At 50.7% G+C, this 14,969-nt stretch overlaps 1 protein-coding gene across 2 annotated transcripts in view; it reads left to right on the forward strand.

Moving 5' to 3' along the window:
- Nucleotides 1-14,969, forward strand: part of NECTIN1 (nectin cell adhesion molecule 1) — a 153,856-nt gene that overhangs the window by 97,164 nt on the left and 41,723 nt on the right. The gene's annotated exons all lie outside the window — the stretch shown is intronic.

The raw sequence follows: 14,969 nt of genomic DNA on the forward strand, positions 1-14,969 counted from the left end.
GTCCTTGTTCCTCTGCTCACGCAGAGCCTCCTGTCTTTGGAGAGAGAGAGAGAGAGAGAGAGATTTAGCTAGAGAGTGAGATACAATAGATAATAGATCAAATAGAGCAGATTTGTTCTTACGTCCCCTGAAGTCAATGGGAGTTTTACCGTTGATACCCATGGAGCGGAACCCTATTAGAGAGCTCAGTAAGCATGTGGGGGAAACCAATTGATTCTATCGCATGTAGTGCCTGGCTCATAGTGATCTCCCTATATTGCACTGGACAGCTTTGCTCAAAAGCCCTGACCACAGCGGGACAAGGAACACACTGTTCTGACTACTGGTTCTCAGGAGCAGAGTCCCAGCACAGGTTTCTCCATGAGTGGAAGGCGGCGTTTGCTTTCTTTTCTGACTGCATAGCGCTGCTTAACGAGAGATGAACTTGAACCAAAACCCGGGGTCCCAGCACCCCAGAGAGACTGGGAGTGGGATCCTGATCCAAATCTGAACTCAGCCGGATCCAGATCTCAACTCAGCCGATTAGCGTTGTAGTACAGAATTGTTCTACTGACAAGCTGGGTTGGGTTGGGTGGGTGGGTGGGTGAAAGAGTTAGTCTGCATCACACAGCTCAGCTCACACGGTTCGTTACCCATCTTCAATGAAGCACGCTGGCAGCTGGCACCCGTCTGGTCTCAGTGTAACAGGGCCTATGGGGAGGTTACATCAGAACTAGGAATGCAGTTTGCAAAGCACTGGCCTGACTAGGGGGTTGTCTTGTTTCTTCCCCAGGTGGCTTGACCTCGAGCTGGGGTTTCCCTTAAAGCAATGGGCAGTGCTGGATTTAACCCTTCGTACTCCAAGATAGCTGCCTCTCTTTAGCCTCAGATCTAGTCTAGCCCAGGGGCTCTCAACCTGGAGGTCACACACATGAGTCAGAGGGTTGTGACCACCCTGCCCTTCTCACATTGCATATGGGAAGGGGGGTCAGCAGGGGCGGGAAGGTTATATGGAAGAGAGGGTTGCAGTACGGCAAAGGCTGAGAAGTCCTGGGTGATGGTGTATAGAAATGGGGACCGGCCCCAGAACAAGCAAAGGCCATTCCACTGACTTCATCAAGATGGTCAACATAACGAGGGATTAATTTTGTCCTGCAGGATCAGTCTCTCACACAGACTGGGAACTCACCTTGGCCCGTCGCTGGTCTCTAGCATGCTCTATAGCTTGCTGAGCGTGGGGCATCCCACATTCCCAGGAGTCCCCTGAACCCAGGGGCTGGGACTCAGTATGAAGGTATGTGTATCATCGGTAGCTGCCGCTTTATGGCCCAGGGACAGTGCAGGGACTGAGCCCTTCCACCCTGCACGGGGCTCAGAGTAAAACCCTGGGGGGATCTTTTGGGCGGGGGGGTGGGGGTTGGAAAGATGCTCTCCTTTAGGACCTGGCAGAAATTTGGAAAGGGATGTTAATCTGGGAGGCCTTAGGGGAGGGATGAGCCAAAAGAATCCCAAGCAGTATTTGCGCAGCAAATTCAGTCCTGCCCCACCCTCTCCTTCCCTGGCTGCTTCTCGGGGGCCAGGTGTTAATATCCAGAAGGCAGTCCCTGAGCCCCTAGGTGGGTGAGCCACTGGCTCAGCTGGGATATGAATGCCACTGAGACCTGGGAGCGGGGAATCTTAGTGGTTTGAGACTAATCAGGGTTTCGGTGGCAATTAAATTCTGATTGATGGCTCACGTGTACGGGTGACAATGACCCCTCCGGATCAGGGCTGGGAAGGGCCAGCATGTACTGTGCTGCCAGTGACCATCCAAGGCAGCCCACTGGGGCTGGCACAGGAGAAAGGGGCCCTCCAGCATCAGAGGCCAGCTCAAGAAAGCATTAAAGAATAACTATAATCTCCCAGCTGTCGATGCACTGATAGGTTCCTCTCCCAGTGGCAGGAGCAGCGATGTGTGCTTCTGAATGCCAGTCGGTGTCCTGTTGGTTCACATCACCTCCAAGTGAGTTGAGGGCAGCTAGGGAAATCTGTCCGGACTGATTTGGCCTACGGTGATCTTGCAAAAGTGCACGGGAAGGAAAAGGTCAGCAAGCGGCCCAAGCGCTGCAGGCAGGCCATTGGACAGTGCCAGCACCCAAATCGAGTGCCCATATCTATTGTCTGGCAGCTCTTCTCCTCTGACCTTCCCCCACCTGGGAACAGCAGATGTCTGCAAAGCAGCATCACTTCAGTTGCAATCATGCAAGTCAACAGCACCAACAGAAACTAATACACTGATGTACAGGGGCATCGGCATATATAAGTGGATTCCTAACAGCTGGTTCAGCAAAGCCAGCTAAGTTCAGTGGGAGATAAGGGAGCACACACTGGGCTGTGAGCAGGAAAGAAGGCGGGGATAGAGGGTGCGGGCCTGCTGCTCTTTTGCATGGTCCTGCAGCTACCGCGCTAGGGAAGTGCTGCCCTCTTTTCCCAGGCCATGGCTTACAGTTGAGCGATGATGGATAAAGCCCATAACGCGGGGCTGCTTCTCCGCTTGGGATGCAGGGAACTGAGCATGACAGAAGCCGGAGCTCCCTCCTGGTGCCCGAAGTGTTTTGTTTCTCTGGAACAAAATAAAAACACGGTGGTGAGTGGAATCCCAGTTTTGTGTGTGTGCGCGCACGGCGTGGGGAAAGATGGCAGGCAGGTGGGTCAGCTTGGCTCTATTTCTAAAGCTACATCTTTGCAACCTATAGGCTGGCACAGCTGGTGGCGAGGGCTACATTCAGAGCCCGGCTGGTGGGCAAGAGTGCAGGCGAGGAGCCAGCGAACAAGCTGATGTGAAGGAGGCTAGATCTGGCTGCAGAAGCCAAGGGACGGATTCTGATCTTGGTGTAAATCTAGAGCCAATAGAGTCACTCCAGATTTACCTCAGTGGAGCTGAGAGAGGAATGGGAACGAACGATCAATTCTCCCTCCCCTGGGATGGTTCCTCTAGGCCAGGGGTCGGCAACCTTTCAGAAGTGGTGTGTCAAGTCTTCATTTATTCACTCTAATTTCAGGCTTCGCATGCCAGTGATACATTTTAATGTTTTTAGAAGGTCGCTTTCTATAAGTCTATAATATATAACTAAACGGTTGTTGTATGTAAAGTAAATAAGGGTTTTAAAATGTTTAAGAAGCGTCATTTAAAATTAAATGAAAATGCAGAGCCCCCCGGGCCGGTGGCCAGGACCCAGGCAGTGTGGGTGCCACTGAAAATCAGCTCGCGTGCTGCCTTTGGCATGCGTGCCATAGGTTGCCTACCCCTGCTCTAGGCCAAGCTGCATGAGTTCTGTGCTGCTGGGAGCCAAATATCCACGCAGGCTGAGTTCTCCCTGCCATCTGGGACAGGGTGATCCCTGCAGGGCAAGGTCAGGGTGGCACTGATGGCCCCGTGGTTGGGGAGCCCAGGGCTGGATGGCCATGCAGCGTGAATTCCCCCATCTGGAGAGAGTGATCCCACCAGGTCGAGGTAGCGAACCCATCAGTGCAGCAGCAGATGGCCGGGGAGGAAGCTAAGCATGCCTCTCATTCCTGTACTGCATGCCTTGTGCTGCATGTATAGTCCCTGCCCATTAAAGAAGCTTCCCTGGCATCAGCCCATCAAAAGCATTCAGTGCTGCGTGCAAAGGCCTTGCAGAGCTCACTGCACCCGCAGAGGGCTCCTTGCCACTCCCTGCTCTCTGCTCAGCTCAGCTTCCCTAGCCATTGCCAGGCACAGCCTGTCCTCCTGCCAGCGCTGCCAAGCCCAGCACTGGCAGAGTTCTGTTTCCTTTCATCAGTGCTTCCTTAAGAGGTCTCTGTCTTCTGCAGCAGCCGGGCGAAGGCAGGCGGCCTGGAACTGCTCCACGGAGCAAAGCGAGTGCTGGAGCAGCTGGGAGAGGCTGACCTGAGTGCGGGAGCTGCTGTGGCTGGGAGCTTGCATGTTTATCTCTGCTTTAATTTTAGGCCTGGAGCAACAGCCCTGAAGGTGTAGATGGATGGTATCCCCAGCACGACCAGGACAGCCCTGTGGATGGGGCCTGTCTGCGGTATGAGCCTCCCGTCGGAGTAAATCAGGCGTCACCCCACTGAAGTCAGTAGAGTTACACCCCTGTCACAATGGGGTCAGGGAGGGGAGAATCTGGCCTGTCAAAGTTGCCTCTGCTTTAGCTTTGCCTGGCCAGCTTCAGTGCACGACCCCGTTGAAGGGAATGAGCCAGATTCACAGCTGGTGTAAGCACGTCCAGCCCTGTTGGCTTTGATGGCATTGCCTGCCTTTTCCCCCGCGTTGAATTTGGCCCGGATGGGCTGCCTAGCAAGTATGGAATTCTGCTCAGTGCAAGCAGAGAACCTGCCTGACGTTTTGATGCATCGGAGCTCTGGGGAGGGAGTTCTCCTCCACGATGTCCCTAACCCTCACCTCTCGGACGACCCTCAGTATCAAGTAGATCCCCCAGGATCCAAGGGTGCTGCAGGCTCAGCAAATCTAGTGTTGGAAGAGTTACCAGGACTTTAGCCATGTCTATAGGAGAGTGCACTCAGGCAAAGTAAAGGCTGGAGATTGATTCCACTGGCAGAGAGTCCATCTAGATCAGCGTAAACCCAGGGCTAGACTGATGCTTAGATCTTATGGTGAGGGATGCTCTGAAAAGACCACAGTCAGCTCAGATTTAGACAGGATCAATGCAGAGGTACTCCACGGCCATGTCAGCTTGACCCTTGCTATGGTTAAAGATCCTGTGGTGAAGCTGGAAAGAGTCAGATGTTGAGCTACAAATTCCTGCGTGGGTGATTGAGTTTTGCCTCCCTACATTCCCGGGGCAGTTTCCACTCAATGCAGGATTCCCCTTGTTTTCCCATTCTGTTCTGTCCTGCTGAATAGCTGCTGCATTCCTTCTTAGCAGTCCCCTGTCAGAGGGGAGAAAAGTGATTCTTTGGGCATCTTGTCTGCATGTGCATTTGTGAAAGGCTTTGGGATTTTTTCCAGCAAAAATACCACTATGTAGGTTTAAAATTTTCAGGAAGAGCTAGCCCAGCATCAAGTCCAGAGCTAGTCCAGAACAGGATTGATCCAGAGCTCATCCAGAATCAATCCAGACTAAGGTGAATCCAGTGGTAATCTAATCAATCCAGAATAGGGTCACCCTAGAGGTAGGCCCGTGTCAGGAGAAGAGACAATCCAGAATTAGTCCAGAGTCAAATCAGAACAGGGAAAATGCAGTCAGACCAGGTCAATCAGTCTTGTAGTGCTAATCCAGAGTCAAGGGAGACCAATATCAGTCTAGAACAGAAATGGGTGAATTATTTGTAGTGAAAAATGGATTTGATGAATTTAACTTTTTTTCTGTTCTCAGATTATCTGCAAAGCAGAGTTTGATTTGTATGAAAGTATTTGTTATAGGAAATTGCTTTATGCAAATGCCATCCAGCCTAGGGGCCCCTGCACTGAGACTGTGAGGTAGTGTGGCTCCTTGAGGAGGCCTGCACAGGCTGGAATTCCCTTCGTTAGTGACGTTTATGATGAGCCAGGAGAAAGTGTGTGTATTTGTTGGGGGGAGGGGGGAAGCTAGCACACTGTCCCAGCATGCAGCGGCTCTCATTGCCGTGAAGCATTTATGACCCACTACAAGAAAAAACAAACCCTATCAGAACCCAGGCTGTCACATTACAGACAGCACATGGGCCCAAATGTTCACAAGCCAGGCATCCAAAGGTCTCTGGCAAACTTTGCACACATTACACTCACAAACCAAGCATTTGTACGTGTATCAGTGTGCACAAATCAGATGAGCAATACTTATTAGGTATGAAAAATCACATACACAGCACCATAATTATCCGTGATGCTTTGCAAGTTTTGCAAGTGTAATACACTAATGTGCAGCGTGTCACACCACTCTCTAGTGACCTGTCTACTAAAGGGTAATAACTTACTACTGCTACCAACTAATGTGGTTGCACCTTTAGCTCAAGACATTTAGCTGATGCGGCTGTGCAGAATGTGCTAACTTTGGATTCCACTGACAAGCCATGCAAATGCAGAGTGAGGCATGTTCTGTGCCCCAGAGAGTTTGCAATCGCAGGGCCTGATCCAAATCCCACTGAAATCAGTGGGTGACTCTTCCCTGATTTCATGGGCTTTGGATCAGGCTTTTATCACATCCACTCAGTGCAGAATTTGGGGGTGAAAAACAAGTGCCTGTCAATGTCATGGGTGCAAAATAGGCATCTCCCACACACCCCATGAAACCATGGCTCTGACCTGTACTCACCAGCCCGGGAGGGACTGTTCAGTGGCAGGTAAACCTCCTGAGGAAATGTCAAGCCATAGCATCCAAATTTGCCTCCTCCTGTGCAATTGACAAGGGCCTGGGGGACCCCCCTGGGGAGCTGCCTGTGAGTCAAGCCCCTTCCTAGCTCTGTTGCTGCGCGTTTGGCTGGCAGCATGGGACTGCACACGCAATGATGTTAATACTCTCGCTCCTTTCCTCTCCGCCTCTGAACCATGACTGGCCTCTCTGTGCAATGTGCTTGACATTCCCATCTTTTATGTTTCCATTTCGCCTTATCTCTCTGTTCCTCTCCATCTCCTCTGATTCCTGCCAGCCTGTTTATCTGGCAGTTTTGAAAAGAAAATTGCCAACTTCACACCTGTCAGGTTTAACTGATCGCCTGTCAAGGGGAAGGAGGGGTGTCTCTCCACCCAGGTCTGGCCCCACAGGCTTTGCTCTCCTGAGGAATTGCTCCATCCCCGGGGACTTAGAACACTTCATTTCCCACCACCAGGCTTTGTCCCACTCTCCCGCTGCTGGCTTCTACAATGTACCTTCAGCTACCTCACTGTAGTAATGATAATTGCAGACTGCTGCTCTGACATGCCACCTTTCACCCCAGGAGCTTAACCTGCCATACAAACATTCAGCAGCTAAGCCTAGGAATGCTCCTGGCAGCTTGGAGAGCGCCCATCCACTCACTTTGCAGAGGGGAAATTTGAGCTGCATAGAAGTGTTGGCCCAGATCAGTGGGCATTAGGTGCCTAAATGAGGATCATGGGCTTTGAGGATCATGGGCATTCCACCCCTGGCATGCTCTTGGTACCCCATCCACCTTTCTGTCCTCCCGATAGTGTCACTTGGGTTAGCTCTGAATCCCTTTCTCTGGCCTCCTCACCGAAGGGTCTTTCTTTGTTCCCTTCTGTTGGTCAATCTACCTGGGTTCAAAAAAGTGAGGGATGCCTAGAGGCCAGGACTGCCATGCAACTCTACTGATGCCCCTCAACCCTGCCACTAGCACCCCCTGCTGTTCCAGTCCTGAGCCCCAACCAATGCCTCTGGGCCCTGGCAAGTAGCACCCCTACTTCCTCAAACCTCTTCTGACCTGTGTGAGAGGTTTGCATTCTATGGACAAATCCCCAGTCAGGTCTAGACTGAACCCAACACTCCCAGGCCCCAAGTGCCTTCAACCTGGATCTCCAGAGGGGAAGGCGAGCACCCCAGCTCCAGGGGCCATCCAGCACCCAGGGCTGCCATGCAGGGCGCAGCAGATTGGCATGGGATACATGCCAGTCTGCCACCTCAGTGTGAAGAGACTCCATCTCTGGCTTGAGAGCTCAAGCCCCCTCCCACTTGCCCTTCCAGAGGTAAAAATCAGCCTTTGGTTCCAGTCGCAAATCTCTTCCCCTGAAGTGTCTGGTTCCCATTAGGGCTCAGGGGATGGAATGCAGCACAAATTGCTTCTCAGCTGGCCGCTGGTGCTTCTTGGGACTCCCTGTCCCCCCTCCCCTTTCCAAATGGCTTTTCGTTCCCTTGAAATGCAGAGGGTTGATTGGACTTGGCCATTTAAAGACTGGCAGGGGCAGATTCCCCAACCCCCTATGGGGGTGACAGCCAGACAGGAGGGACCTTCCTCTGAAAGGCATGCGGGGGGGGGGGGGAGTTCACTGCCCACCTGCTTCCTGTCTCTGTATGCAGCCCTTGTTCTGGCTACAGATGGGCCTGAGCTGCAAAGTTCCCATCAGTCCCCCCTAAAGTCTGAGCGTATTTTGCCTCCTCCGCATATAAACCCATGGCCGATGCTCAAAGGAGCTGAGAACCCGCAGGTCCCAGTGGCTTCCGCTGGAGTCATGGGTGCTCAGCAGAGAAGCAGGCCCATAGAGCCTAGTTACACAATAATTAGACTGAGACAGGTGGGATGTGAGGTCTAAATCCTGGTAGCGCCACACCCAGCGAAGGGAACTAAGGGGGGAAGCGGGAAGTGGGTGGGTCCCATCCAGATGCTACCAGCTGTGCAAGTGGCCCCGGAGAGGTAGGTCAGTCAGATTGATCCCAACAGCTGGAGCAGAGCGGAGTCTGAATCACTCAATTCAGCATTAAAAACCAGACCAAAATAATGGCATGGGGGGCTTTTGTAACGGGGCGGAATGATAATTAAATAGAAATTAGTTTGTTAAATGGTCACTTCCTGGGGTTTCCTTGCTGTCCGATTAACTTAATTTTTAATTTGCATAAGCAATAAATGTTTAATTATGTTATTAATATATTTGAGTTGAGAAGCTTATAGGGTTTTATAATTGGCATTTAACTAGATAGTTCCAGCATATTAACTGAGGTTTTATAGCTCCTCACGACAGCTTCCCAATTATATCTGACCTAAAAACTGCACCGAGGACCTGCCTTTAAAGTGTTACCTGAGCAACAGAGCAGACGAGGCTGGGAGAGTGAGTGGAGTCCAGCTCCCGGGGAGGAAGCACTCCCCAGGCTCGCAAAGCTGCAGGGAACATGCGCTGAGCAATGCTACACTTTCTGGTCTCTCCATAGAGTCTTCTGGGGTCTCTCCCGTCTCCGGGATGCTGCATACTTGGCAGCTTTCCCAAAGACAGAGAATGCCAAGGCTTCTTCCCTTAGCGTCCACATGCAGTGGGGAAGGGAATGATATTGACTGTGGGGGGAGAGTCGTCCAATGGGTAGAGCGGAGCTTTGAGGGAATTACCCCCTGGTTTCTGGCCTTGGCTCTGGGAAGGGGAATGTTGATTAGTGGTTAGAGCACAGGGGGTGGAAATCAGGACTCCTGGGTTCTCTTCCCTGGTCTGGTAGAAGAGCATTGTCTAGTAATTACCCCGGAGGACTAGAGTCATAGAGTTTAAGGCCAGAAGGGACAATTAGATCATCTAGTCTGATCTCCTGTAAGCACAGGCCATTACAGTTACCCCTGTACTAAGCCCAATGACACGTGTTTGACTAAAGCAGAACTTGTGTTTGGCTGAAGGATATCTGCCCGTTTGGATCAGAAGACATCAAAAGAGGGAGAAACTTGGTGGTTTGTTCCTGTGGTTAATCACCCTCACTGTTAAAAATGTGTGCCTAGTTTCTAACTTGAATTTATCTAGCTTAACTTGTGGCCACTGGTTCTTCTTCTGCTTTTCTCTGCAAGATAAAAGAGCCTTGTAGGACCCCATCTTTTCTTCCCATTATGGCACTTATACCTTCAAGTCACCTCTCACTTAAGACAATCCAACCTTTCCAGTGTTGAGGGCCAGAAGGTAGTTACGGAGCACTTCCGTGGGCCACATGCAGAAATACGTGCTCTACAAAATGGCGTCCCCTGTGCGGCATGACCTTGCACATGCCTATGTTCTGTTCCCCATTCTGGAAGGGGATCGTTGTCTAGTAGTAATTGTCAGAGGCCTAGGCGTCAGGACTCCTGGGTTCTATTTCTGGTTCTACCATTGACCTTCTACAAATCATTCTGCCTCTCTGTGCCTCAGTTTCCCATTGGTAAAATAGTGATAGTGGGCCAAATCTACCTCTGGCATATGAAGTTACAGCAGGGTTCATTGACTCACTGGTGGCAATAGCAATGACTGTTCCCCAAGGGTGTTGCAAAGATCCTCAGACGGAAGGTAGGGGAGTGCATGGTATGGTTCTTTTTCCTTGCAAGGAGGGCAGAGCGTTTGGAGGTCTAGAGCCCAACCAAAGCACCCCTTTGGGTATCAGGGGAAGCCTAGGAAAACGTTGCAGCTGCCATTGCTGTTCATGAGCTCGGATGCTTCCAGAGGTTAGAGGAAGTGGCTCTTAACCTCAGAGCCATTGATCAGGAGCAGCGCACATGACAAGCAATAAGAAAGGCAGTGACACCAGAATCCAGGCCAGGGCCATGTGGATATCTCACAGCTTTGTTCTTATTCCAAGGCGCTCCGAAGCATCCAGAGCGCTAGGATCCTGGAAGTAACTTTACTAGACATTCCCTGGAACACGCAGCGTCTGATGCCAACCCACACTCCTGGGGGCGAGGAGAAATGTAATCCCTTTCCAGGATGGCTGGTGTGTCCCAGCCCCGCTCCCAGAGATTGCTGGGATGATGTGATAAGGTTGTTCTAAGGAGGAACACAAAAGAACAGTGCAAGCAAGTAGGAACAAAATCAGACAGGCTAAGGCCCAAAATGAGTTACATCTCACCAGGTCCATAAAAGGCAATAAGAAGAGGTTCTTTAAATACATTCGGAGCAAGAAAAAGACAAAGGAGAGTGTGGGTTCTCTACCCAGTGGGGAAGGAGGTTGAGGTGTCTAATGCCTTTTTTGCTTCAGTCTTCACTGAAAAGGTTAATAGTGACCAGATACTTAACACAGTTAATCCTAACAACAAGGGGAAAGGAATGCAAGCTAATGCAGGAAAAGAACCGGTTAAAGAATAGTTAGATAAGTTAGCTGTATTCCAGTCAGCGGGACCTGATGAAGTTCACCCTAGGGTACTTAAAGGTGTAGCTGAAGCAATCTCAGATGCATTAGCAATTATCTTCACGAATTCATGGAGAACAGGTGAGGTCCCAGAAGACTAGAGAAGGGCAAACATAATAGTTGTCTTTAAAAGGGGAACAGAGAGGAGTCTGAACAGCCTAAGTTTGATACCTGGAAAGGTACTGGATCAAATTATTAAACTATCAATGTATAAGAACCTAGAGGATAACAGGTTTATAAGGCATAGCTAGCATGGATTTGTGAAGAACAAATAATGCCAAAGCAACTTCATTTCCTTCTTTGAGTTTAGGTTACTAGCCTTGTGAATGGGGGGGGGGGGAAGAGATAGATGTGATACAACTTGATTTTTAGTAAGTTAGTCCTCAAAGAGTAGTTATCAGTGGTTTGCTGTCAGACTGGGAGGGTGTTTCTAGTGAGGTCCCACACACATCAGTCCTGGGTTTGGTACGATTCAATATTTCCATTAATGACATGGATAATGGAGTGGAGAGAATGCTTACAAAATTTTGCAAGTGACACCAAGCTGGGAGGGATTGCAAGCACTTTGGATAACAGGATTGGAATTCAAAACAACCTTGACAAATTGGAGAATTGGTCTCGTTTCAACAAGATGAAATTTAGTAAATACAAGTGCAAAGTGCTTCACCTAGGAAGGAAAGATTAAATGCACAGCTAGAAAATGGGGAATACCTGGCTAGGCAGTAATACTGCTGAAAAGGCTCTGGGGGTTATAGTGGATCACAAATTGAACATGAGTCAACATTGTGATGCAGTTGCTAAAAGGCTAATATCATTCTGGGGTGTATTAATAGGAGTGTTGTATGTAAGACATAGATGGTAATTGTCTTGCTCTGCTCGGTTGTCGCGAGCCCTCAGCTGGAGTTCTGTGTCCAGTTCTGCGTGCCAGACATCAGAAAAAACTGGAGAGTGTCCAGAGGAGAACAACACACAGGAGAAAAGGTTTAGAAAACCTGACCTGTGAGTCAAGATTTTAACAAACATGAGCATGTTTCATCTTGAGAAAAGAAGACACAGCGGTGGAACCTGATAACAGTCTTCAAATATGTTCAGGGCTGCTATAAAGAAGACAGTGATCAATTTTTCTCCGTATCCACTGAAGATAGGACCAGAAGTAATGGGTTTAATCTGCAGCAAGAGAGATTTATGTTAGATATTAGGAAAATCTTTCAGACTCTAAGGGGAGTTAAGCTCTGAACTAGGCTTCCAAAGGAGGTTGTGGAATCCCCATCATGGGAGGTTTTTTTAAGAACAGCTTAGACAATCACCTGTCGGGGATGATCTAGGTTTACTTGGCCTTGGCTCAGCACAGGGGGTTGAACTAATTGACTTCTCGAGGTCCCTTCCAACCCAGTGATTCTTTTGTCTGGGCTCTGGAGGGTCTCCTGGGTGTCTGGGAAGCTGCTGGAAATGGAGCACTGGTGGAGAAGCAGTGAGGCTTATCCGGGGTGAGGAGCATGCAGCAGAGAGCAGCTGCAGCAATGGCTGGTAAGCGAAGTATCTCCCAGTCTCTTTGGAAGCCTGTTTTTCAATGCTGCTGGACCAGGACCCTATTATGTCAGGTGCTGTACAAACCTAAAGCACTGCCTGGAGCCTGATTCTGCTCCCTTACATCATGGCTAACTCTCTGAAGGTCACTGATGCCAGCGAGAGGAGGATGGGGTCTTCAGACAAACACAGGCAAGGGCCTGTCTCCTCCCCAGCGACACTGAGCCAGACTCATCCCTCGTGGAATTGTGGGGAAGCTGATGGGATGGATTGGGCCCAGGCTGAGTGGAGAGTGAGATGTCCCCAGGAGTGCAGCTGGAAGGTTGTTAAGCAAATTAACTCTATTAAAACAAATGATAAGAGTTTAAGCAGGAGCAGTGGCATCCCTATCTCTCCAAATTCATTTGGTGGCTGCCTGTAATAGCACGACCCTCGTGCACTCTCCTGGGGATCCATAGAGTATCAACGGCTAGAGACGGATTAGGGGGCTGGGTTCTGCTCTCACTTGCGATGACATAAATCTGGAGTAAGAGCACTGAAATCCCTAGAGTCCCTCTGGATTTACGCTGGTGTAATGGAGGTCAGGATCTGGCCCCTTAGTTCCAGGAGAGGCAATTTCAAGTGCCATTGCCTCCTCAAAAATGTGCAGAAGGAAAAAATAAATTAGCAAAGGGTTTGATTGTTCATTTCTCCGCTAAGCTGGAAGGAAATGAAGCAGAACCAAAATTAAGAAGTGGGAGGGAGGGGGGAACATGCGACATCGCCAGGCCCCATCCTGCCCAGAGCTGCGCTGGGGACGCTCTGTGGTGCTGGCCTTGCTTGGGAAGCAGCAGCCTCTGGCCAATGAGCAATAGGTGGGATTGCAGGAGCCGGTATAAATGCTCCAATGAGGTGAGCACTGGAAGTGGATGGATACACTGGAGCAGAGAGAAGAGGGGCTACGTCTGCTCCCCTCTTTCCCAGAGCTGGGCTGGGGGCGTCACTGGGGCTTGTGGTACTAACTGTCAGGTTTGTACCAGGCCTGTCTCCATTTTTCTCCTTATGTCTCTCACCCCTCGGAAATTCACTCTCTGGGAGGGAGCGGTTTGTCTGGCCAAGTCCCAGTGTGCAGGAGGCTGATGGGGGGCCCAGACCTGTGGACTGACCCCCGGGGTACATTTTAGTGAACTTCCCACAGCTCCCTAATCTCAGCCTTGGACCCACTGAGTAGCTCCCTGGCCGACCCTAACCTGACATATGGATTCATTCCAATGTAGCCTTGCAAACCCCTAGCTTAATCCCCAGAGTCTATCTACCCTGGCCGCACCTGAGCATGGTCCCCCTCAGGCACCACCCAAGCCTAGGATGACCCCAGCCACACCCCAAAATACCTGTGCACTCCCCAGGCACAGCCAAGCCTTGGGTAGGTCCCAGCCCACTCTCTTTGCTGAAGAAATAGGACCACGGTGGAGCGGCAGAAGTCCCCTGGAGGTCTTGTCTGCTCCTTGCACCTGGGCTGACCCTGCAGGTATGCATTTATTGGCTTGGCAAAGAAATGCCCTGCCTGTGAGCTCTGGGGGCTGGGGATGCCAACTACACACAACGGTGACCAAGTGAAGCTGCAGCCTTTGTCCCTGGCAGCGATATCTACATCCCCCATGCCAGCACGAACCCTGCTGCTGCTGCCACCTCAAGGACTGGGATCTGGAGCAAATGAAAAGGTTTCTGGCCTGGCCTTTGTACTGTCCAGCTGCAGAGGCGCCATGTGGTTCTCCAGGGGAGTGGTTGGGTTGCCACAAGGCTTTCTTGGGGCATTGTGTGACGGATGGTTGTGTGGAGAGATGGACCCAAGCAGAAGCCCCAGAGCCAAACACCCACAAACGTGGAGAATTTGGAATCTGGATCTAGATCCAAATGTTGTGATTCAGGCCTCTCTGCATTGTGTTGTGATTGATGTACTTGAGTGTGTGTGTGTGTGAGTCCAGTGAGGGCAATCCAGCCTAATTGAAGGGGGCTGCACTGGAGTAGGTCGGCCTAGCTGCACTGAAAGCAGTGGAATCGTGCCAGTTTCCACCAGCAGAGGATCTAGCCCTGTCATCACTGCCCTGGCTTCCTTGCTAAATCCCCCTTGCACTTTAAAATGCATAAAGAGCTCTTTGTTTCCCACCCTGGACTGTTGCCTGGTGTTGACGTGCGCTGTCAAACAGCTGCCGTACTCCCCACCAGAAGTGGCTGCTTTTTCTAGCATGGGCAAAACCACCCCTAAAGGAGAGGCTTTTTTTGCAAAGTACTTGGTGATCTCTCCCTGCCAAGGTTGTTCTCCAAAGATCAGTCAGGGTTTCCACCAGGCCTTGCTGGGTTAACTTTCTGCTCCCCTTGCGATTACCCAGCCTTAAACTCCATCCTTATTAGCGGCTGCTGGAGGAGACTCAAAGAGGAATTGCAATAGGAGGTCGCCATGGGTCAAACTGCATTCCAGAGGAGATGAGACTCTCACAGTCCAGCAGCTACTTAACCACTGATGGCTCCTATGCTGGGGAAGAGGGGGAGGAAGGTCATTAGCGGCCAGAGATGAGTTTCCACTGGTACCTCCTGCCATTACCTGAGCTGGATGGCAAAGCAATTGCCCAGGATAGAATGTGCATGAAATCTCAGCTAATATCAAACACCTGGGCGTATCCATTGGCAGATGGGTTTTCTCTTCAAAGCAGGAGCCCAGGGGAGGGGTCTGCCCCCCGTTCGCCATGC

The sequence above is a fragment of the Lepidochelys olivacea genome (genome assembly GCF_965140295.1).
Source record: "Lepidochelys olivacea isolate rLepOli2 genome assembly, chromosome: 22".
NCBI lineage: Eukaryota > Metazoa > Chordata > Testudines > Cheloniidae > Lepidochelys > Lepidochelys olivacea.